General features: G+C 44.0%; 1 protein-coding gene across 1 annotated transcript in view; it reads left to right on the forward strand.

The window, feature by feature from the left end:
- cux1a (cut-like homeobox 1a) overlaps positions 1-23,323 on the forward strand; it is a gene marked incomplete in the record, with an annotated part of 82,915 nt that overhangs the window by 1,178 nt on the left and 58,414 nt on the right.

Below are 23,323 nucleotides of genomic sequence, written 5' to 3' on the forward strand. Positions count from 1 at the left end.
CGAGACAATGGCTCTGTTGTTTTTTTCTTCTTCTTCTTCTTCTTCTCCCGTGGCATTTAACACGCGTTGCTGAATTTCAAATCATAATTTATGAATATTAGTTGCCCGCTCGCCGCCGTCATTAACATAAAGATTGCATTATGTAGGCTTTAGCCCCCCCCCACCCTCGATTGTTCATACATTATTTTGTGAGCTGCGCAAAGCTCGGGGTTTTTTAAACTTTTATTTGGGTCATGATGCCCCAGTGACTGGGTAGACAAAAGGACAGTGAGCAAGTCTTCCCAGCGGGCTTTGTGTTGCACTTATGCCACATCATCAAGGCTTCACTTCTCCTATTTATTTGATCCTATTTGGTCCTCCTACCCGTTGCCCCCTTGTTCATGCATTATGTAAAAAAAAAAAAAAAAAAAATGTATAAAAAAAATGAGATAGCGTTCTCTTGTCTTTCCTGACTATCTGTTATCTGTTAGAGACAGTGGCGGTTCTTCTCTGAAAGACGGGCCTGGGCAAGCGCCCCCCGACTCCCCCCATGAAAATAAATACAATAATGGTTGGTGTTGTAGGATAAGTCAGTCTACAATTGGCTAGTTTTATATTATCTTTTTCATGTTTGTCTCAATCTTTAATGATCCAACTACCAAATAAGCATAGAAATTGCTCTATTTTTGTATTTTTTTTTTTATTTTTACGAGTAAAGGTTTCACTAGGCTAACGCTTTATTTTCAAGGATCTTTTTTTTTTTATTTGAGATGTTGATTCTGTTCAGATTTGGAAAGATGATTTATTTAATTTTTTTTTCAGATTTTCAGCTAGTATCGTCACAATTGCTAAGCGTTGATGGATAAATCGGGTTGATCTTGTAATTCTATCCTTGTTTATTTTATTCAGAACTGCATAACCCCTCGCGTACTTTCTTTTAAGACGACATTTGCTTGGAGTCCTTCTCAAAACTTTGATTTCTTAACTGCGGAGACGTGCGCTGTACCAGGAAGTCAAACCAGTTGCTTTAATGATAAAGGAGAAGAAGAAGAATATACCAAAGAATTGGCAAACGGTCCAAATCGGCGTTGGTACTGAGAGATTAACTTTTTTTCCAATGCTTTGAAACGGACAAACTAATTTCTCTGTTGGGGGGGGGGTCTGTAAATGTAACACCAGGCAGCACACTCTTTAATGCATAATCATTCCTTTTATTTTTCTCTTGGATTTTAAAGCAATACCTCTGTGAAAAGACCTGCAGCACATTTTTTCCCCCCTGTTTCACGTGTTGGCATCCAAAAAAAAAACCCCAATCGGGTTTAGTCACTACTGGAATTTGCAGACAGCAAGGAAAAGGCTGATCATTGCATCTGTACCAGCTATCACCCCCCACCCCCCCACACCTCCCTCCCAACATCCTTGACTTCCTCTCCTCCCCCTCCCTTCCTTTTTTTTTTTCTCTCTCCATTTTTTCCCTCCTCTCTCTGACCCTTCACCCTGCTTTCACCTATTTTGCCCTTTTCTGGTCTGCTTTCTGCGCGCGTGTGTGTGTATGTGTGAAAGCTGGTCTGAGAGCCATTATTATTATTATTTTATTTAACATCCCCCCCCCCCCCCCCCCCTCCTCGTAGATTGACAGCCAGCACGGACAGTGGAGGCACTGCCAGCAGCTAGGACATGAAAAATGCATCGCATAAGTTTGCGATAAAGCCCTGGGTAATTATGGCAAAGGCCCCTATCACAAGCGATTAGTCAGGACAGTGAATCTGAGCGTGTGCAAAAAAGGGCTGGCGGTTGGCAGGCCTGTCTGCAGGATAGGAATCAGCCGGAGCTGGTGTGTGTGTGTGTTGTGTGTGTGTGTGTGTGTGTGTGAGAGAGAGCGCAGAACCGCTCAGAACATTCACTTTCTATTATTGATGACATCTTATTTACTCTCCCTCCCACTGAGAGGCTCCTAGAGGAAAGCCTTCAGAGAACAACCTTTTCTTCTTATCCCCCCCCCCCCTTACTCCTGTTTTTTATTTTTTATTTTATTTACTTTATTTTTTTTAGGATAATATGTGTCTGGAATGATATGATCAGAACCTACACACAGCCTCGTCAGCCAGTTGACTCCTCATTTGCTTCGTTCCCTGTGATCGGACGGACATGGCCGACCACGCACACACGCACACACACACACACACACGCACACACACCGGAAGCCTGTTTTCTTTCAGGAATCTTTTCTTTCTTGTTTCCCCCCCTTTTTTTTTTTTTTTTTGAAGATGAAACTGCAACCCAGCCGAGATGTCAGTAGCTTTAAGCGATCGCGGCGTCTGTTCCTCGCTCCGAATGCTGATGTTCATTAAAATCTTATTTGATCAGTGTGTCCCATTCCCTGTGTGGGAAACAAGCTAGGTGGTTGTTAAGAGGACAGAGAGTGCTTTGAAACAGCACAGTAAGCTGTTAAGTTGTCTCTGCATGATTTTTATTTTTTTTTCCCTCTTCTTTTCTTCCCCCCCCCCCATCCACCGCCGCCACCACCACTACAAACACAAATGGGTGCAACTGTGATGCTTTTAGCAAGGTCTTGCACACTTGCAGAGTGGATCAGTGATTCAGAGATGATGGCAGGGTGACAGTGAATTACAGATGGAGGAGGTTTTAACGTCTGTAATCCCTCTCTGTCCATTACAGAGTTGAGATTCTTTAGAGAGAGACAGACAGAGAGGGGGGGGGGGGGGGGTCATCACTCTTCTCTCCTGTTGTTTTTACTTTTTCCCCCCCATCCTTTTATTTTTTCAGACCCAGCCGAGCAGTTCGCCGGAGCATCGCCTGTCCGCTTGAGAAACGGCTCTTCATTAGAGGCGAGCCTTAATAAGATACGGGTGAACGGCCGGTACCTGAGCCCACAGCTTGTATTTTCCCGTGCAAGTAGTCGAGAAAACGAAAGAACGGGGCCGCTCGGGTCCCAGCCGCGGCCTAATAGGCCACATCTCACCTCGTAATATTTCCTGGAAAAAAAGAAGAAAAAAAACACACCCCAGAGCCACTTTGAGAAGCAGTGGACTACTTTAGCGTGAGGCTAAACAGCGACTCGAAGGGGGGAAATTGATCCAGACGCCGCGCTTAATTCGCCTCCTCCTAATGGGTAAATTTAGGGAAAGGGTTCTGTAAGCCGATCCCGGAGCTGTGGTCAGTGGCAACCCGAGTGGTATAAATCTCTCAACGACTGGCTCACTGTTGTCTGCAGGAGTTTTAGTGTTAATTTATGAGCTGGTTGTCTGAACCCACTGCTGGGATATTTTTACCCCTCTGTTGCTGCACAGGCCGGGGGAGCACAGAGGAAAAGGGGTGTGGGGGGGGGGCATCACGTCATGGTTTTACTGTAGCCAACTTGCTGCTCTGCCCAGTGACAGAACCTGGCATCGGGACTGAAGTTTCACTGTGCGGCGCTGAGCGACTAAGCATGAGTCAGAGAAAAAAAAAGAACAAGTGCATGTCAGGTCTCCAGTCTGTCCTTGGGTCTGCTCTGGTACGGTCTTTGTCCTCTGTCTCTGAGGTTTTACTGTCAAGGCATTGGGGCAGACACAGACAGAAGTGGGCAACTGTCAGTGGGAAAAAAAAAAAAAAAACCTCCTCCCTCGATGTTTACCATATCAGCAAGTATGTCTGGAGAGGGTGCGCTGTCTAACGTTGGTACCATTTTTTACGGCTTTACAGTTTACCCCGACTTACACAACCAGATATGCTGAGCCAGGCGAAGGTGAACACCATGGTCTGCCTGTGGTGTTCACCTAAGACGATTCTTACCCGTGTCTTACTGCGTCTCTGTAGAAGATACGGCGTGCTTAATGAGTCTAGAAGACGATGCAGGAACAGATGGAGTCAGTCGATTGAAGCTCTTGGTAAAACTGCTGACAAATGTTTAGCTTAGGCTGGATCTCTTTTTTTTTTTTTTTTGTTTACATTTCTGTAAATTTCAAAGTATTTAGCTAAGACCACATATAAAGCATACCTTGGCTTTATCACGTGTTGTAAGAAGCCGTCGTTAGCTGTGAAACTCCGATAAAAGATAGCATAATTGCAGATGTAGCTAGAACGCGTTTCTTGACCAATAGCGATCGTCGTTCCTATCTTTCTGTTTTCAAACTGACTGTATCATTGTGCTGTTTTTATATTAAAGCAATTTTCTTTCTCCAAACATATAAACTATATATATATATATATATATATATATATATATATATATATATATATGTATATATATGTGTTTTTTTATATATATATATCATATATAATATATATATATATATATATATATAATATATGTGTGTGTTTTTATATCTATATCTAATATATATCTTTACTATATATATATAGTATATATATATATATCTATATATCTATATCTATATATACTATATATATATATATATATATATATATATATATATATATATAGTTATATATATATATATTGCTGAGAGCTTGTTGAGGCCAAAACGTCATGGCCCAGCACTATTTTCCAAACCTTATTGTTGCCTATACCGTGAGCACATTTCTTTCCATTTTTTTTTTCTACGGTGTAAATCTTTGTATGCTTTTACTCTCTAACTAAAATTTCCCAAAGTGTTTAAAAATACAAGCGCAAGCCTTAAAGAGTTCTCAACAGTAAATGATTTAATGGTTTGACAGCGAGTGTTACATTGTATTTTGGCAGTCACACTATCAGTAAAATCAATAACATCTGTTATAACTCTTTATAGACTGCTGTCTGTTTTGTGTCTTAGTTGCTGAGATCATAAGTAGTACCAGGCGGGGCTGGTGGTGGGGGGGGGGGGGTGGTATGAGCCGCAAATCAGCTCTCTACTTTGTTGTTGTATGTTTTGTTTTCTCAAAAAAATGTGGCTGAAATACACACGCAGAAGATTTCTTTTACTAATTTTGCTCGCTAACTTTTTAAAAATGAGCCTTCTCCCCTTCCCCCTCCACCAACCAGCAACACGAGCAGAGGGGGGTAGTTTCCTGAGGCCTGTTTCCAAGTGACAGGCATTATTTACAGACCCACTTGGAGTCTCCTTCACCAACAGCATCATAGGGTTTCATCGCGTCTCATGACAGAAGCATCCATTATTGCGCCGCTCTGTATTCCTGCAGAGTCGACGCAAGGTCCCCCTTTTGGGTTTAAAGCCTCCCCTCGCCTGGTGCCGCCAAGCCTGAGGAGTTAACCGAGGACGATCGTCAGGCGAACGTGTGGCAGAGTAAGAATAGACGGCCCAGTGGGGTGTAAACAACCAACCTCGCCTCACTTTTCACTTTTCTGGTTAACTGTAGCTCCTTTCTGTTTGTTTTCCAGGCGTCTTTGCTTCCTAACGCTTGTCAGGTTTACAGCGTTGTGTGTGTGTGTGTGCTTGTGTATGGTGACGATCCACCAATATATTTGCCAACATTTCTCGTTTACTTTTGGCTATAAGTAGGGCTGGGCAATAAATCGATTTAATCGATTAATACGAATTTACAATTCTTTAAGATTTCATTTTTGGAAAATCTGGATTTTTATTTCGCCAATACACTCATTGGGTTTCCATGAAGAGAACAGCATGTGATGCTGAATATATGTTTAGGCAAATATATTGTCAAAATATTGTTAAGTGGAAACTTTTTTTTTAACCATAATACGAGGTACTTTATTTACTTTTTTTTTTAACTTAGTTTGAAGTTCACAAGTGCAGTGAAGCCTGTTCTTATCTCAATGTGTAATACCACTAGCAGCAAATGTTTTGTTATATTTTCATTGTTTATAATGGCACGGCTGCCATCTTGTTTTACAAGCATGTTTCACAGCTTGTTTTTAGTTGCACTTTGAATTCAGGTCAACTCCCTGATGAAATGCTTGACATAAAAGCAAGGTTTTAAAACAATTTCTTTTTGTGAAACAAAAAGGAGGAAAAAAATCGATTAATCGAATTTGATATGTTAAAGTCGGAGATTTACTTTTTAATCCATATCGCCCAGCCCTAGCTATTAATCAAATAGACCATAGGATGACGAGTTAAAACGAACGCGTGCAGCTAAGGGAGAAGGATTAGGAGTTTGTGGAAATATAGATAAAAAATATACACTTTGTTCGTTAAATAGTTAAGCCTTCCTGTTAAAGATGGCTGTCGCCTACTTTCACGTGTAAAGCATATCACTTATATAGGCGTAAAAGAGAAAGATCCAAAGAGTGCGCTCTCTATAAGAACCAAAGAACTCCTGTTGGTGAGGAATTGGCTTTGACTCTGGTCGGCGTTGCGTTATCTGCGTAGGGGAAATGAATTGGTGAGTAAAATACGTCCTGCTTGGCCAAAGCAAAGCAAGGCAAATTTATTTATATAGCACAATTCAGTCCAGAGACAATGCAAAGTGTTTTACATGATTTAAAATATAGGAAAATAAAACAGAATAAAAGCAAGTAGGAATAAAATGTAGAAACAAAATAGAACATTAAAAACAATTGGACTAAAAAAGTTGAACTAGTGATGTTTCAGTAGAACAGTTTAACTAGAACAGTCAAAGACAATCCTAAACAAATGTGTTTTTAACCTTGATTTAAAGGAACTCAGGCTTTCCGCACTTTTACAGTTTTCTGGAAGTTTGTTCCAGATAAGTGGAGCATAGGAACTAAATGCTGCTTCTCCGTGTTTAGTTCTGGTTCTAGGTATGCAGAGCAGGCTGGAGCCAGAAGACCTTAGTGGTCTGGAGGGTTGATGCACTGATAACAAGTCTGTGATGTATTTAGGTGCTAAGACATTCAGGGATTTATAAACTAACAGAAGTATTTTTAAGTCTATTCTCTGAGATACAGGGAGTCAGTGTAAGGACTTTAGAACTGGGGTGATGTTCTCTACTTTCTTAGTCTTAGTGAGGACGCGGGCAGCAGCGTTCTGGATCAGCTGCAGCTGTCTGATCCACTTTTTAGGCAGACCTGTGAAAAAAAGAGTTGCAGTAATCAATTCTACTAAAAATAAACGCATGGATTAGTTTTTCCAGATCCTTCTGAGACATCAGTCCTTTAATCCTGGAAATGGATTAAAGGACTAGCAGAGATGCGCTAATGAGGCTTTTCCTTCCCATATCGGGTTTTCTGTCAGGTCTGAACTGCTGATACGGGTAAACCGCCCTCGCTCAACAAGTCAACGGCGTACACGGGTCAAAGGATGCGTCCCCAACTTGTTTCGTATTTGTAGTCTTTGCCAAACTTGTCACACAGCGCATTAAGGGGCGCTGTTGATTCATTCGCAGACCTGAAAACTGGAAGTTTTGACCACAGAGGAACCGGATATATTTTAACATCCTCAACCAGCTTGAGGGGAAACTTGGGACTCGCCGGCTTACTGGTCCATCAAAAGTCTTTTATCGTGGAAGTAAGCGGTATTAGGAGTGTGGCCTTGATTTTTAGATCAAACAGAAAATCGAGATAAACAATTGATTTGGTGAGAATGAGGAGGAAAAAAAAACCTGGTAAATCATGCCCTCTAGAAACAGATTCTCTTATGACTCAGGTAGCTGACGCTGATTATAATTGTCACCGTTTGAAGTGGCGAGAGAGATGTCGACGGGGAGAATTCAGTCGCGCAGAACAAGAAGTAGTCTTGACTCCGTCGAGGTACTTGAGGGATATATACCTGAAGTAAATATTCAGGATTACTGGGCATATTTGTAGTCTTTCTGTCTCCCTCTCTGTAAGCGCAGTGAATGGTCTTTCTCTCACTAATGCTCTGTGGAGGCTCGCTATCCTCTGAGGCCAGGCCATTGGGTGAGCCGCCCGTCCTATACCTAATTTTAGTGTTGTTTATCTCCCAGTTATCACGGTGTCGGGGCTAAAAAGGGTCTGAGTAGCCTCATGTGGAGAGCTTATCCCATGTCAACCCATGACTCCAGTATCAGTGTGCTCTTAGACCATTGACCATAGGTATTGAATTCTAATAGGCCTATTGGTGCGTCTTAATGGTCCAAGTATTGAATTATGATATTGGCAAGCGCTGATGGCCTCAGGATTGAATTATGATATTGGTGTGCAGCAGCCTAATGGTTCGTAGTATTGAATTATGATATTGGTGCACTTTGATGGAGGAGGGATTGAATTATGATACGCCTTGCTATCTGCTAATAGCTCACTCCGTGTAATTCTCGGTGTCAATCACGGCTTTAGTTGCCGGATCCATAGTCGGCCCCCGCCCACCAGCCTCATCACACGGAAAACAGTTGCTCAACTTTTTCTTCTAAGCGGTTTACGTGAGTCAAATCTGCTTATTGCAACAAAAAAAAGGATTTTATTGTTTAAACGGTATACAGACGTAGAAACTAGACAACAAATACCAAAACAAGCTGATCCCGGGTCACGTTTGGGATTGATTGATTCCTGTGTGACTTCGGTGGTCTCACTCTCCACCTTTTTTTTTTTTTTTTTTTTTTTTTTTTTTTTGTCGTGCGGATGTCCTCGTTTTCGCCGGTTTACACCAGGTTCCTCTGGCCTCTCGCATAGTAAATGGGCGGCTTGCTTCTGTGTCAGCCCTCTAAAAATAACACACACTGCTGGCTGGGCTCAGCAGAAAAACTACCAGCGATTATGATGATTCGACTACCCCGAATTCACAGGTGCACATTTGTGTCAGATGGGGCGGGGGGGGGGAGGCGGGTTACGCTCTGCAGATTGTCCTCTGCGTTGGGTATGGGCTCGGCTCATTTTTATTTTATTTTTTTATTTTTTATTTGTGCTTTGTGGTTGTGTCGTTGGTCGGGAAAACTTTGCTGAAGTGAGGAGATTTTTTTTTAATTTTTTTTTTGCAACTGTTGAAAAAAGCCCGGAGCTGCTTATGTGTCTGTTCACCGGAGTGATTTAAAGGAGCCCGCTCCCCTTTGTGGTGGGCGTGATGTAGCGTGATAGTGATGCACCCTGCTGTTGTCAACGCACAGGAGTAGTCTGATTAAGCTAAAATTGATCCCTGACATTGTCCACTGAAACGTGGGAAATTCAGTACAAACGATGTCCGATAGCTGTTAAATTCATCGAGCGTCCCCCCCCCCCCCCCCCCTCCAGCCTTTGGGCCGTGCAGCTGTCAGGCTGGAGCCACGGTTCAGAGGTGGCGTGACCCCCGCGGCCCGGCCCTGACCTGGGCTGTCTGACGGGCCTAACCTTTTAGCATAAGCAGATGATGACTTCACCATCTGTCTGGCATTCAGCAGGTCTAGCCTCCTTGAACTTGAACTTGTTTGAGCAATTACCGGGGAGAGATCCAACCTTTTTTAGGCTGAATACCAATTCCTAGGCGTAGCCTCTTCCCCCCTCACCAACGCCCCCGGATCCCTCGGCGCTTCAGCCTCCGCCGGCGGGTTACGGCATCCCAGCGAGAAACGGGCCGCTCCCATAAGCGGTGGATGCCTCGTCAGTTTTTACTGATTACTACCCCGTTGGTATAATTAATATGCCCGCGTGTGTGTCATCAACGGTTGTCTGCTGTAACAGATATAGGCATGCGTTACGTTTTGTGCTTGTTGAGAAGTAAAGGCGCAGCAGCAAATGTACCCGATGGAGACAGAAATGTCATTTATTGTATTTAGGTTTTCAGTGATGTTACCACACTGCAAAAACGGATCTAAAAATAAGTAAAATGTTCTTAAAGTTAGTGTTTTAATCCTTGATTTGAGCAGGTAAATAAGATTGTCTGCCAATAGATTGAGTATTTAGACCCCTAAAATAAGATAATTAGATATCCTGCACTTGAAATAAGATGATTGAGATGAATTGTTCCCATTTTAAGTGCAAAAATCTTATTCCATTGGCAAATCATCTTATTTACCTGCTCAAATCAAGGACAAATACACTCATTTTAAACAATATTTTACTTATTTCTAGTTCCGTTTTAGCAGTGTAGGGCTGGACGATAAGAAAATAGTAGAAATAGTAGAAAAAATAGAAATCATATTGATGGATATTGATAACTATCAACCTCTTATTCAACCAACCTTTTAACAAAACTGTAAGTCTTTAAAGGAACAACACGTGTTCTGAACTCTTTGAAGCTTGGTGATGGAGCGTTCCTGGCTCTAGTAATGACTGTAGTGTTAACAGACATGAAAGGCTAGAATGCAAAAAGGAAGGAAAACTGTCTATTGAACTTTTTATTGACCCTCTATCCCAGAGGTGTCCAAAATGCGGCCCGGGGGCCGTTTGCGGCCCCTAGACAGATTTTGTGTGGCCCCCACCGACCGCTGTTCCTAGAACGGTACATATTTGTCTCAGATCTGTTTGTTAAACTTCACTAATCATAGCAGTCGTTTTCATAAGCACCGTTTCTTTTCCAGATCTTTGAAAATAAAAACGAGTGGGAAAACTTCGGGAAAGCGTTCGCCTTTCCTTCCAGCCGAGCAAACCCTGCAGTTTACAGCGATTTACCGCCTTTTGTTTTGGTTCAAAATGTGCGCGCTTCATCTTGAGTTGTTTAAGGCCCATTATCTGTCATTTTGGGTCTTAGAGTCGGATTTTCGTCGCTAAGCCGCGTAGCCGTCCATCTCGTTTTCCAAAAGTGAGAGTCGTCCTGTCGGGTAAGGGGGAAGGGGGGGGTGTGTTTAGTAGACACAGGCTCATCCGCTGACTGCCGTCTGACCCGCAGTCCAGCGGTACGGTTATTAATAGGCCCGGAGGCCTCGGCTTCCAGGAGGCCCTCTGATCAGCTCCAGATGTGGAATGAGAGAGGACAAATCTGCGGGCCTAGCCGTGTTTCACGTGAGGCAGAGAGCCGGGCTGATAAAGAGCGAGGGAGGAAGGGAGGCTACGCTAGACCCTCTCCACGGCAGGAGGGCCTTTTCTCAGGTTCTGTTTTGATGCGTATCAGCTTTTTTTTTTTTTCTTCGTTTATTACACTCTCAAACCGAAGAGAGAGGGAAAAAAAAAAAGCGTATGGTATGGCCATGGCGACCGTAATAACTACCTATAAAACAGCGTGTAAACTGTGAAATAAGACAAACAGAGCAGAACAGCCTTGACTGGCTGGCTGGCTTGAATGGCTGCCTTCCGCCATAAAACTATTTGAGAGGCAGACTGAAGGAATGCCTCGGAGGCTTCTGCGGCTGTCACGACACATGAAAGGATTAGGCTCTGTGTTTTATCTCCTCTTTATCTGATGGTAATGGATAAGCCGAGTGTAGCCTATCATCCGACGCTGGGGCTGGGGGGGGGGGGGGTTTGATGTTTTAGTAGGGTGACTGTTTGTTGAGTTGACCGCTTTGGTCTATTGATTGCTGTTTGATGGTTTTGATATGTAGGCTGCGTGGAACAGGTCAAGTCTTTTATGCAGTGAAGGCTCCAAATAGCTTTTAGCTGTCCTTCACTCCCCCCCCCCCCCCCCCTCCATTACTCTAGTGGTTCGTTTGATGTTTGGATCAATCAATAGAGAGAGCCTGAGCTCTTACACATGCTTCTTCCTACTTCCCACTGAGCTCAATTCTTCCTCCTTCATTGTGCTGCCTTTTTATATCACATTTTTCTCAACACAGGATAAACGATATAATTACAACTCATTACTTAGCCTAACGCATGCTAATTATTCTGTCATTATGGGCGAGGATTAGCCATGCTCCTTCTCTCCTTCTCACTGTTTTTTTTTTTTTCTTTTTTCCCCCCTCCAAAAAGTCGTGCACGCTCATAAAGGGCTGAGTAAGACGAAGCCCCCCGGACGTGTTGTGTTGACGTTGATCGTATAGACCGGGGGGTGTCAAACCCGTTTAGTAGACGAGGCCTTGCTAGAGAGTAGTGACAGCGCCGGCCAGACGCGTTTTAAAAAGAGTCCAGGCGCATAGACGCCTAACCTAACGGGGCATTTTGGTGCACGCCTTTTAATTTATGCCAAGGAATCGGCGTGCTGCCTTTATGGGCCGTGGCACAGCTCATGCCGACGTGTCATCAGGCGTCTAGAAAATTGCTGGATGCAACAGATTAGACGGGGCTAAATTTAAGAGTGGAGAAGAGACATCACGCCGAGCCGGGAAGACGTATCGAAAGGGCCCGCGAGTGACGGACGCCCGTCTTCACCGCGCTGCCGGGGACAGACGCCGCGGGTCGGCTTTTTATACGGAGGTCTGAGTGAGGTACGGCGAACGCACGGAGAACGGAAAGGGCGCTGAACGGCGCTCTGTTGTCAGGGGTCGGAGGCTTCCTGGGTCAAAAATAGGTCGGAGAGGAGCGGAGGAAGGTGCGGATCCCGTCCTGTGACTCGGCTGCGCTGCACCTGTGCCCCTGTCGATGTCCAGGGATGCTAGCTGGAGAGGGGCGCTTCATGTGGGGCGATTACGTCAAAACCAACAAGTCCCACCGTTTTTTTTTTTTTGTTTTTTGATCCACGACCATGTCAACCAGCAGGATGGGACTTAACGAATAAAAAAAAGTCACTTTGATGTATAAATGGGTATAATCTGGTTACCTTTTAGGTTTTTGTTGGATTTAAAACTCATATGAAAGAAAACTGCTTTGCATCTTTTGCTTATTCCTGTAAATGGACAGAACTTATATAGAGCTTTTCCAGTTATGCTGACCACCCAAAGCGCTGTACACTATAGCCACATTCACCCAGTCGCTCGCACTAACGCGCATTCATACACCGAGACGCAGCTCGGTAGGCAACTTGGGGTTAAATGCCTTGTCCAGGTGCACATCAACATGTTGCAGGGGGAAGCTGGAATCGAACCCACAACCCTCAGATTGCCAGACGACTACTCTACCCACCAAGCCACAGTCGCTCAGTGTGTTCTAATACCAGGAAGAAGAAATGTTGTTATGGGAATGGGCAGCTGGGAAAGAAAACCAGGAAAAGTGCAGTTTTATGAGATAGCAGGAAATGAGTCGCTGGGTCAAAGTTTTCTCTTTTAGAGCTTGAAGTCGTGCCGTACTGACCCTCCCACCACTTGTTGCTGCACACAGCTGGTCAGCTGGCTGAATGAAGGCAACAACACTTTGCTTAAAAAAAAAAGAGACTGTCATTCTTATTAAGATAGGTCTGCTCTGAAGTTAGAGTCGAGTAGCAACAGCCGACCACAGGCTTTCTACCGGAGCAGGTAGCCTGACTAGTTTACTGCAAAGAACATACATATATGTAAAGAACGTCAAAGTGTTTATTCCATATGTCTATCACAGTTGAAATGCCAACGAGTTAATAAATGTAGAAAATATGTAAGCATAGAAACGACACAAGAATTATTTTTTTTCTGCAACTACATTACGTAATCGTCCTGAATGCAGAATCTGCCAAATCTCCTATTCTTGGATCTGATTGGGGATTAGCAGATCAAATACGATAAAATCTGATTTTGAAATCTTGACCCCTGTTCATTAAATACACCAGAACTGAAAAAAAACCCAACACATTTTTTAAAACTATATGTATTCAATAAACATCTGGAAAAGGTTAGGAACATAATATAATTACTGTAGCATTCTGAACTACTACCCTATTAAAAAAAAAAAAAAACAACCATCTGTGGCAAAAGTACTTTTGTTTTCTCTCCTATGTGACGTAGAGCATTAAAATGGAAAAAAAACTGGGATCAGTGTCCGTATTAGCCGGCCTGATCTAGTTTCCACTCGCTGCCTTTCACGTCCTGTAAACTATTAGCATCACGACATCAGATCGCTGTGAAACGACTTTGGTCTCAGGCTCCTGTCTGGGCCTACAGGGTCAGAGGCCTAGAGGGTCGCTAGGGATTTATTAAGAAGAAGAAAAAAAAAAAAGATGATCATGTTCCCATCTTTTTAGTATCTGTTCACCCCCCCCCCCTCCATTCTCCCTGGCAGAATGGAGGCATTAATTCAGGGATGAGAGGTGTGATGCTCTCTCTATCGGCGCTGCATTTGTAATGTCTGGCCTTTATCGTAGCTGAAACAGCTCACTACCCTCTGATCCTATCTCGGATCTCAATATCCTCGCCGTTCCACCCTGTAAACGCAGGGATGAAAAATCCTGCCCTTTCACCAGCGCATTACACCCCGGCATATCGCCGCGGCCCTCTTCCTCCCATCGCGCTCGCCGCCCTCCGCTCGCCCTCTGTGACACGAGGCCTCCAGCGAAATGCGAACTCGCCAAAACGAGACCGAGCGAGCCGCACTTCCTTACTACGCCCAGAAACCATCTTAGTCTCATTATATTTGTATTTAGGCCCCCCACTCCAATCCCCCCCCCTTGTCAGACAATAGGTCAGGCAAAAATAATGACTAGCTTCTCGGTGAGCTTGAAGAGAGTTAAGGCTCTGGATGTCGGGGAGATAAAACAACAGCCGGTCTCTCCGCAGAGAAACACGGATCGATGCGAACCAAGCGGCGGTGTAAAAAGGCTGTTTTTGATCCGGGAGGCTTGCGTCAGCGCCGCCGAGGTGAGTCCTGACAGCTCCCCGCGCTGTTGGTAGATATGGATCTGTGTTAAAAAAAAAAAGAAAAGGAGCAAAACGCTCAGGGAGCACAGGCGTCTTGTTAGGCTGACCCCCCCCCCCCCGCCCCGACCGCTCTGCATACAAACGCTCATACCTCAGTAGTTACGCTGAAACTACTGAAACTATGGCGCCGGCGTGAAAACTTTTGCGGCTTTTGCTCCAAGGTGAGGTGGGGTGGGGGGTAGCAGAAGAAAAAGCTAAAACGGAGATTCAGGAGGATGTGACTTGCGTCTCAGAAACCCCGGTGTGGTTTTTTTTTTTTTTTGAAAGCGGCATATTTAAAGCTCCCCTAACCTGCCGTGTCAGAGGCAGGCAGGCGTGCGGGGTCGCGGCCTCTTATCTCGGCTGCCGTCTTGTTCTGAGGGGGCGTGCCTGCGATCCGCGGCCGTGTACCGTGCCGCCGCAGCGAGCGTGGCTGTCGCTCTCTGACTGAACCGCCGGCCCACGGCTCCTCCCGCTTGCCTGCCAGCCAGCCGAGGAGGGGGAGACGGAGCGCCGTGCCGGGTGACAGAGCGGGGGCGGGGTCGGAAGGTAGGCTTCGTAGATCTTTAGATAAGACATCCTTCCAGACGCCTTTACTGTTTACTATCATAACCACATAACAGCCCCAGACATGTTGGAGATGAAAGGAAAGATTAGTGACTGCTCTGGCAGGATAAAAAAAAAAAAACACACACAAAAAAAACCTTCGTCTCTTAAACATCTGTGTCATGATGCCAAGTACAAAGGCTGTTAAAGGCTCCTCGCTTTGTAATAAAACTTGACGTCTTTATTTTCATATATTAAGTCTCCTCTGTAGTGGGGCTTCTATGGTAACCGCTCCTAAATGGGGGGGGGGGGGTTATTTTGCGACGTGAGAGTTAAATTTAGAGGTCCAGATGTAAAAACCTGTGCTGAGCGCGGAGCCGGCGGCCTACGCAGTCAAAGCTACGCGTCCGCAGGCAGGTGACTTGTTGCCGCTGTCTGGTGTCCACCGTATGAATCCGTCTCCTTCGGCCAATCGGCTGACTGCGAGTGAGACGGCATATTTTCCAAATAAGGGTTTGATGCTGAGTCAGCGTAGCTCGGCTCAGTAAAATGGCACCGAACTTATGAAATGTGGATTAATACCTGCTAACGTGGCGCTTTGTCTCATGGAAACATTTTCTAAGGTGCATTATTTACTTTTTATTTATTTATTTATTTATTTATTCGAACATGATACAAATATAAAAATAAAATAGTGCACAGTAACAAGAAGTGCATAAGAAAGAAGAGAAAATACAGATTTTTTGTTTCAGTTAACATATCATGCTCAAAACGGGGTAGGAAGAAGTGAGAACTTATAAACTCCTACCCCTAAACACTTGAGACTTTAGAGTCCTACTGTCATAAAAAAAAAAAATCAAAATCAAAGTGGCAGTTTGAAGTAACAGTTACTAATATTTACCTATACATTTTCCCATTTTATGCTGGTTTATCTTTCTAAACCCTTACACCAAGTTATTATCTTCAATACACACCTTATTGCTTTCTGTCTCCATGTGTATATTTATTGAAAATTACCTCTTTGTACCTTCTTTTGAATTGTGTTAAACTATTGCTTTGTTTTAAATCTTCATGTAACTTATTCCATAACTTTACACCTTTAATTGAAATACAGAAGCTTTTCCTTGTTGTTCTAAAATTGCGGATCTTGAAGATTGAGTGACCCCTTAAGTTATACCCCCCTTCTCTTTCAGAAAACGTGCTCTGTATGTGCTCAGGTAACAACTTCTTTGATACCTTGAACATAAATTGAGCCATTTTAAATTCTACAAGGTCGTCAAATTTGAGAATTCTGGATATTATGAAGAGCGGGTTTGTATGCTCATAATAACCGACATTATGGATGATTCTAATGGCTCGTTTCTGTAGGACGGTTACCGGATGTAAAGAGCTCTTGTAATTAACTCCCCACACTTCACAGCAATATGATAAATATGGTAAAATCAGAGAGTTATATAGAGTATGAAGTGATTTAGCATTCAATACATGTCTAGCTCTGGCCAATATGGATATACTTCTACTGAGTTTACTCTGTAAATGTTGAATATGAGGTTTCCAACTGATTTTGTCATCTATTATTAAACCGAGGAACTTATTAGCAAAAACCCTTTCTAGAGTTACGTCCTCTATTTGAACTTGAATTTCAATATTTTTATAACAGTTCCCAAAGACCATGAATTTCGTCTTGTCCAAATTTAGGGATAATTTGTTATGGTCAAACCATATCTTTAACTTACTAATCTCTGAAGTGACTGTTGAGAGAAGATGCTCTAAATTATCTCCTGAGGCTAGAATATTTGTGTCATCAGCGAATAAGATAAATTTTAATGCATTGGACACTTTACTGATATCATTTATATAAAGATTAAATAAAATTGGTCCCAATACTGATCCTTGTGGTACTCCACAGACAGTCTCCTGCCAATCAGATTCCACATCTCCCAATTTCACAAATTGTTTCCGGCTCTTTAAATAACTCCTCATCCAGTCAGAAACTACTCCCCTAATTCCATAGCGTTCTAATTTTTTAAGTAGGATTTCATGATTTATTGTATCAAAAGCTTTCTTTAAATCTATAAATATCCCTACTGCCAGTTTCTTACTATCTATTGCGTTGGTTATTTCTTCTATTAAGTCAGTTACGGCCAGCGATGTTGACCGGTTTGCTCTGAATCCATATTGACTGCTGATAAGTAGCGAATGTTTTTCTATGAATTGTTCCAGTCTTTTCATAAACTCAAAGTGATATGACATCTTTCTGCTACAGTTAATGGGAGCGTTACGCGTCGTAAGTTCACAGATCCTCACCTGGGGGGGAAAAAAATCTAAACTAACCCGTTAACTCTTTAGATTTCCAAAAGGCCGCCAACATGTCCGATTCCCGGATATTCCCGACATGCCCAGGCATGTCCACGGCGGAGCTAGTGCTAGCTTTGACGTTGTCCGGGAGGTTTATCGCCGCGCTGATGCACGTTTAACAGCCTTATTGACTTCTCTATGTTGCTGTCAAACATCCGCGTCGTATTTTCACTCAGCATAGCGCTCTAATTTCAGCGTAGCCGGAACCCTGGTGCCGGCTGAAAGCTGTAAGGACTCTGCTCAGCCTTCCCGTTACTTGCTGAAAGTCCTGCTCTCACGGACACGGCTTTGAAATCCAGTTTTCTTTTGAAACGGCTCCTTAAACCTTTTTCCTTCCTCTGTTTTATTCGTTGTAAACACCTCGCTGACTGTGATGTCTTTGTTCAGTAGCAGCATCCACACCAAAGAGTAGCGTTTAGGGATGCTCCACATGAGAAAATCATGTGATTAGGCTGGCCGAATGTTCCTATCGCAGTCTGATTTCCAGTGAATAAATGCTTGTTTTTCCATTTTTGGATTTGTGACGCCCACAGAGCCTCTATACTGAGCAGTATTGGATTACAGGCAGGGTTCCCGCGGATCCTTAAAAAGTCTTAAAAGGCATTGAATTCTGTAATATAAAACTAAGGCCTTAATTGGCATTAAAATGTCTTGAATCAATCTTTCTTAGGTCTTAAAATTGTTACCAGGTCATAAATAGGATTTTATTTTTGTAATCCTTACCAAACAGTAAAATAATTGACACAATTATAAATTTTTTAATTTACCAAACGGCTCAATTTAACAATTATTGGTTGTGTCCCGATAGCAGAACCAATAAAAACTGTTGCAGCCGGACCATAGCTGCGAAAAAGAGTTGGCACTGGTTATGTTGTGGGTTTTTAAAACTCATTTATAGTTTATTTTAGTAGGGAACAAAACAAAGTTTGTGAATTCAGTTCAGTAGTTGTTAAAAATGTATCTGTAATTTGTGTGTTTTTAAGCTTTCTTCCTATATGGAATGTTTTTCAAAGTTTTAAACATGTCCACTGGGCCAGAAAGTAATGGTTTATGTTAAAATAAACATTTGGGTGAAGTTGTCGCAACCAGGTTTATCTTGTTTATCGTGAAGTTGGTCTTAACTTTTTATTTCAAGTGGCATTAAAAAGTCTTAAAAAGTCTTGAATTTAACTTGCCTTATGCTGTAGGAACCCTGACAGGGTTGTCTAATCTATAGTGTTTTGCAACAATATATGCAGACGGTGATGGTGAGATGACAGTAAGTCAGCGTTACGTTGTGGAGCAATGGTCGCCTCGCCGTGACCTGGTAGCTCTTGGCCTAATGCCGTCAGTGAGGGGGGGGAGGGAGGGATTTTTTATTTATTTTTTTGCTTTCGTTACCCCGAACCGTCGTTCAGAGGCGATCGAGCTGAATCTCCTGACCGCCGTTACGGCACAGACGGCAGCTGCGGAGTGACTTCACACTGTGTACACAACAATAACTTTGTTGTCATTCCTGCGGCTTATCGGGCTCGTCGTCGCCGCCGCCGCCGGCCGAGGGCAGGAGGAATCCCACCAAGTTTTCATACCAATTAAAGTGCGTCTGTCTTCTGTTAGCCCATTTAGTCTGCAGTCAATGTGATTGGCATAATCAGACGTGCCTGATTGGGGCCTCCCATTTAATTAATCAGTTGCACTGTATCATCACCTGTGGCTCATTAGAGTAATTAGGCAGAATTAGTCAGATAGAAGGCCTCTCTCTCTCTCTCTGCCTGCGTCGGAGTGGAAGGGATTTCATTAGGAGGTCTGAGCACGCAAACACACACCTAGGCTCAGCTAGCTCTTGGTACATTGGGGTGTACTGTTAGCAGTCACGGGTGTGTTTTTTTTTTTTTTTTTCCCCTCGCAGCGGTAGACGGGAGAGATGCTCGGCCTTCCTCGCCTAGCTGCAAGCGGCGCTCCCACCGTGCCAGATTCCGCTGGCCGAGCACGTTTTGCCGACCTCCTCCTCCGAAGCAGAGCTCAGAGGAGGAAAACTGGGCTCGCAGAGGCACGGCGGCGGGCCTGAGCGTGCGCTCGTGTCAGAGCGCCGCGCGGGAGGCTTCTTGGCCTAGTCGGTGTTGAAGTCTCTCGAGGGAGTGTTGGCAATCTGTTCCAATCGTCTTTACAGCTGACCAGACAACCAAATGAAGCAGGACGGGGGGGGGGGGACCGCCGCTCTGGGCCAGTCCGGCCGAGCCGAGCAGGGCCCGCTGCAGCGATCACGCACACGCCGGAGCTCGCTTAATGCTCTCCTGCACACATGCATATTCCATCCGCTGCTAAAGTAGAGCGTGCAGACGTTACCGCGCCGTAGTCCGGCTCAGAAATACTGCTGGGGTTTCATTTGAATTAGGTTATAACCCCGAGTGAAAAAGATCACATTTTTATGATAATAAGGAAAGCTTTTTAAAAAATTATATATATATATATATATATATATATATATATATATATATATATATATATATATATATATATATATATATATATATATATATATATATATATATATATATTAGAGAGATGTTTCAGCAGGTTAGTCTGACAGGATGCCTGTAGCTCGCCAACTGTATCTGTAATTCAGCGATACTTGAATATTGAGTATGTTTGCAAAGTTCCAGGAAATGTTAATGTTAGAAAAGGGAAATGAATAGGAGTGAACAGCGATACGTGGTAATAATCTGGTATAAACCAGCAGCACAGAGACACCCCCCACACTGTAGGCGCTCTGTGCCTTCCTCCATCACTTGCACGTTTAATTTGCAGAGCCCCGGACTATTGAGGCCTCGTTCTTGAGCTCCGTTCTCTTTAGTTTCCGCTGTCTGTGTTCTTGCTGATCAGAAAGTTTTTCAATGAGCTCCAAATCGTCTTTCTTTCAGCCGTCTGACCAGCAGTGTGGAGCGGCGGAGCCGAGAGAGCGTAGCTCTCCGCAGGGTCCGAGGAAACTTTGAGCGTCCTGTGACCTTCTGTGGATTTAAAACCCTTGGGACGTTATGAGGGGACGTTTTAGCGTTCTTGTAACCGTAACTTTTTCAAACGTCACGCGCTCAGTAGACACAGGACTTATGAGGCACTTTGGTGTTTACTGAAAACTTTCATTCTCCAATCGCTCGCTCTACAGACTGTTAATTTGTTTTCAGTTTGACGTGGAAAGCTTCTAATATGAAATCTGGAAAATAAAAATCATAGATGCCAGATGACTGATTATTTACTTTGCTGTTGATAAAATCAGTCACCTTTCTATTTCAACTGGCCTCCTATGACTTAACTCGTCCTCATTAAAGGTCCGTCCGTCTGTATTTGATCTTCTTCTCAGAAACTGGTCTTGGGTATCCTGAACACCGGCCTCTTGACCTCTTTCGCGGGCCGTTGCAAAGTCATTTTGGCCCGTCTTGGTTCACTGTTTATAAAAATGAAAGGTCTTCATCTTTCTGTTTAGCCATCTGTTAATTAAGCTATCTGCTATATTTAGCCTGGGCAGCGATATGGGCTCCAAAGCGGGTGCTGGGGGGGGGGGGGGGCAGTCAGCCGGAGCGGTGGGCACCCGGCGGTCCACGCTGAAAAGTATGAGAACGGCTGCATGCAGGAGGCCAGAAGTTAACGTCTTAAGTAAGGACTTGACTCCTCGCCCCATCAGCTGCTGTTAGGGCGAAAATAAAAAGCTCTCACTGAAAGGGAAGCGTGTTTATAAGCCGGACGTCTAATGTTCCCCGTATCAATATCCGTGTTTGAGGAACTGTAGAAAGATTAGGGGGGGGTCGGTCTCCAGCTTATATTTATTACCCAAACAGGGCGAGAATAAAGAAAGCCGGGCTGCGACGTGGTTCTCGTAAAAACCTCCCCCGGGGTACGCACAGAGACGCTGAAACAACTGATTTGGAAACGCACGTGTCTGTTTTTTTTTTTTTCTTTTCCTTATTAAAACCGTGATTTGTGTGAGATCGGACGGGGGCTTCACTGTTTGTTTCCAGGGCAGGGAACACAAAAACGGCATTCAGAGGAGAAAACACTATAGTCTATTCGCTCACCACTTAGCCCTCGGTGCGTAAAATCCTGTGTGTTTTTCTTTTTTTTTCTAATACGCGTGTAAGAATGAAGTGTGGCGGGGGTGATAGTAAAGCCTCGGATGTCACGCTCCATCGGTAAGACGGGTGTAAAGTCTGCCCGGGTCTGCTGATGTTGGCTGTATGGTTTGCCACATGGTCATAACCTGATTCAGTCTAAGGGCCTCTTATTTGGTTTAAAACGTTTTTCTTTTTTTTCTTTTTTACCCAAGACAATATAAATAACCACATGGTACTGAATCAACCCATTTCTTTAATGTGTGATGTTCTCTGTGGGACCCTGGAGGTTTTGTACCACGTATCGGAGGTCCAGGACGTTTCAGAGGAACCCGATGTGAGCGCGCCTGAGACTCGACTCGATTCGGCTCTGATCAGCGATCGGCACGATGATCTGATGTTGTTGTTTTTTTTTCTTCTTCACTTTTTCCACTTCATTAAATCCATCATCACTAAGACCCCCCACCATTCTCTCTCTCTCTCATCAGCACATCAAAGTGTGGCGCCAACTTTAATACACCTTTTTGGAGTTTGATAAAAATCAGATAAAGGCTTCGATACAAACGGAGGGATTATGTTTTAATCTCTCCTTTTTTTTTGTTTGTTTGTTTGTTGCATTCAAAAACCTCCTCCTCTTATCAAAACCTAAAAAAAAAAACAGAAATATGCATTGGCCATTAAAAGCCTGACCGGTGCATCTTTCCTCTGTTTGACACATCTGTAGCTCAGCATATCTGCATTATGGGGATGTTCTTAAATCTACATTGTTGGCTGATTTATTCCATTTGAATTAAGATCTGATTTAACCACCTAGTACTGAGTTTATCCTAAAACAAATCAGTCTTTTTTTTTTTTTTTTTTTTTACTTGGGCCTGGATCACAGCTTGCTGAACCGCCGTCTTCCAGTGTAACTGTGACGCACGATTCCCTGCCCCTCCGTCTCCGATCTCCGTCCACGAAGTGGAGCACCTAGTTTCTGGCAATTAATTTCCAGTGATAAAAAATGTGTTAGGCTCCTCCTCTCCTCATGCTTTGCACAAGCGCCCGCGTACGCTCGAATTCACTTACACGTAGCGCAGCTGCTCCATGGCCACGGGCAGACAGGCTGCTACATCAACTGCACCATGGGCAGCAAGAGCAAGATGGCGTGTAAGCAACTTTGAATTTCCTTTTTCTTTTTTGTAACCAACATCTTGCGCCTCTTTAAAGTCTGTAGCGGAGGACTCTCAAAGAATGCATGTTTTTTTTTTTTTTTTTTTCCTCTCCTTCTTATCCTAGTTTGAGTATAAAAGAGAAATTAGGGCTGGCCAGGGAATTAAACTTAATGCTGATGAGGGGAAATCTACTAATTAGTACTTGATCACGCCATTTCTTTAGAGGATTGTATTGTGTGTTTTCAGAGAGAGAGAAGGGGGGGGGGGGCATATATGCATGAGTGTGTTTTGGGACCCTGTCAGCGGACTGGGCCACAAGGGCCCCTGTGGTAATGTGTGTATTAAATGATTAGCGCGTTAGTTAGCATAACGGCCCTTCAGCAGCGTTTAATCACTCTCAGGGGTGGACGTCCTAACAGGGGGGGCTGCTGGAGGAGTTTGGAGGGGGTGCTAGTGAGGAGCGAGGCGCGCAGCGTAGGGTAGACTTGAAAACTGAGGAACTGCTGGCTGAATGAGTGAGTGGATGATCTGTGGAGAGGCTGCAGAGATGAGAGAAGGAGGGGGGGGGGGGGGAGAGGAGAGGGCAGGAAACCAAGAGAAACATAATCCAGCAATTGCCACACAGTCGGCAAAGGGAGATACGATCGGTACAAGCCTCGAACGCGTCGTTAATGTCAGAATCCCGCCCGCCGTCTGGAACACGGCCCCTGAATGCCTATTAATAACAATGCAGAATAGACGCGGTTAAAGGCGGGGCGCCGAGCGGCCTTGACAACG

The sequence above is a fragment of the Fundulus heteroclitus genome, chromosome 18 (assembly GCF_011125445.2).
Source record: "Fundulus heteroclitus isolate FHET01 chromosome 18, MU-UCD_Fhet_4.1, whole genome shotgun sequence".
NCBI classification, from domain to species: domain Eukaryota; kingdom Metazoa; phylum Chordata; class Actinopteri; order Cyprinodontiformes; family Fundulidae; genus Fundulus; species Fundulus heteroclitus.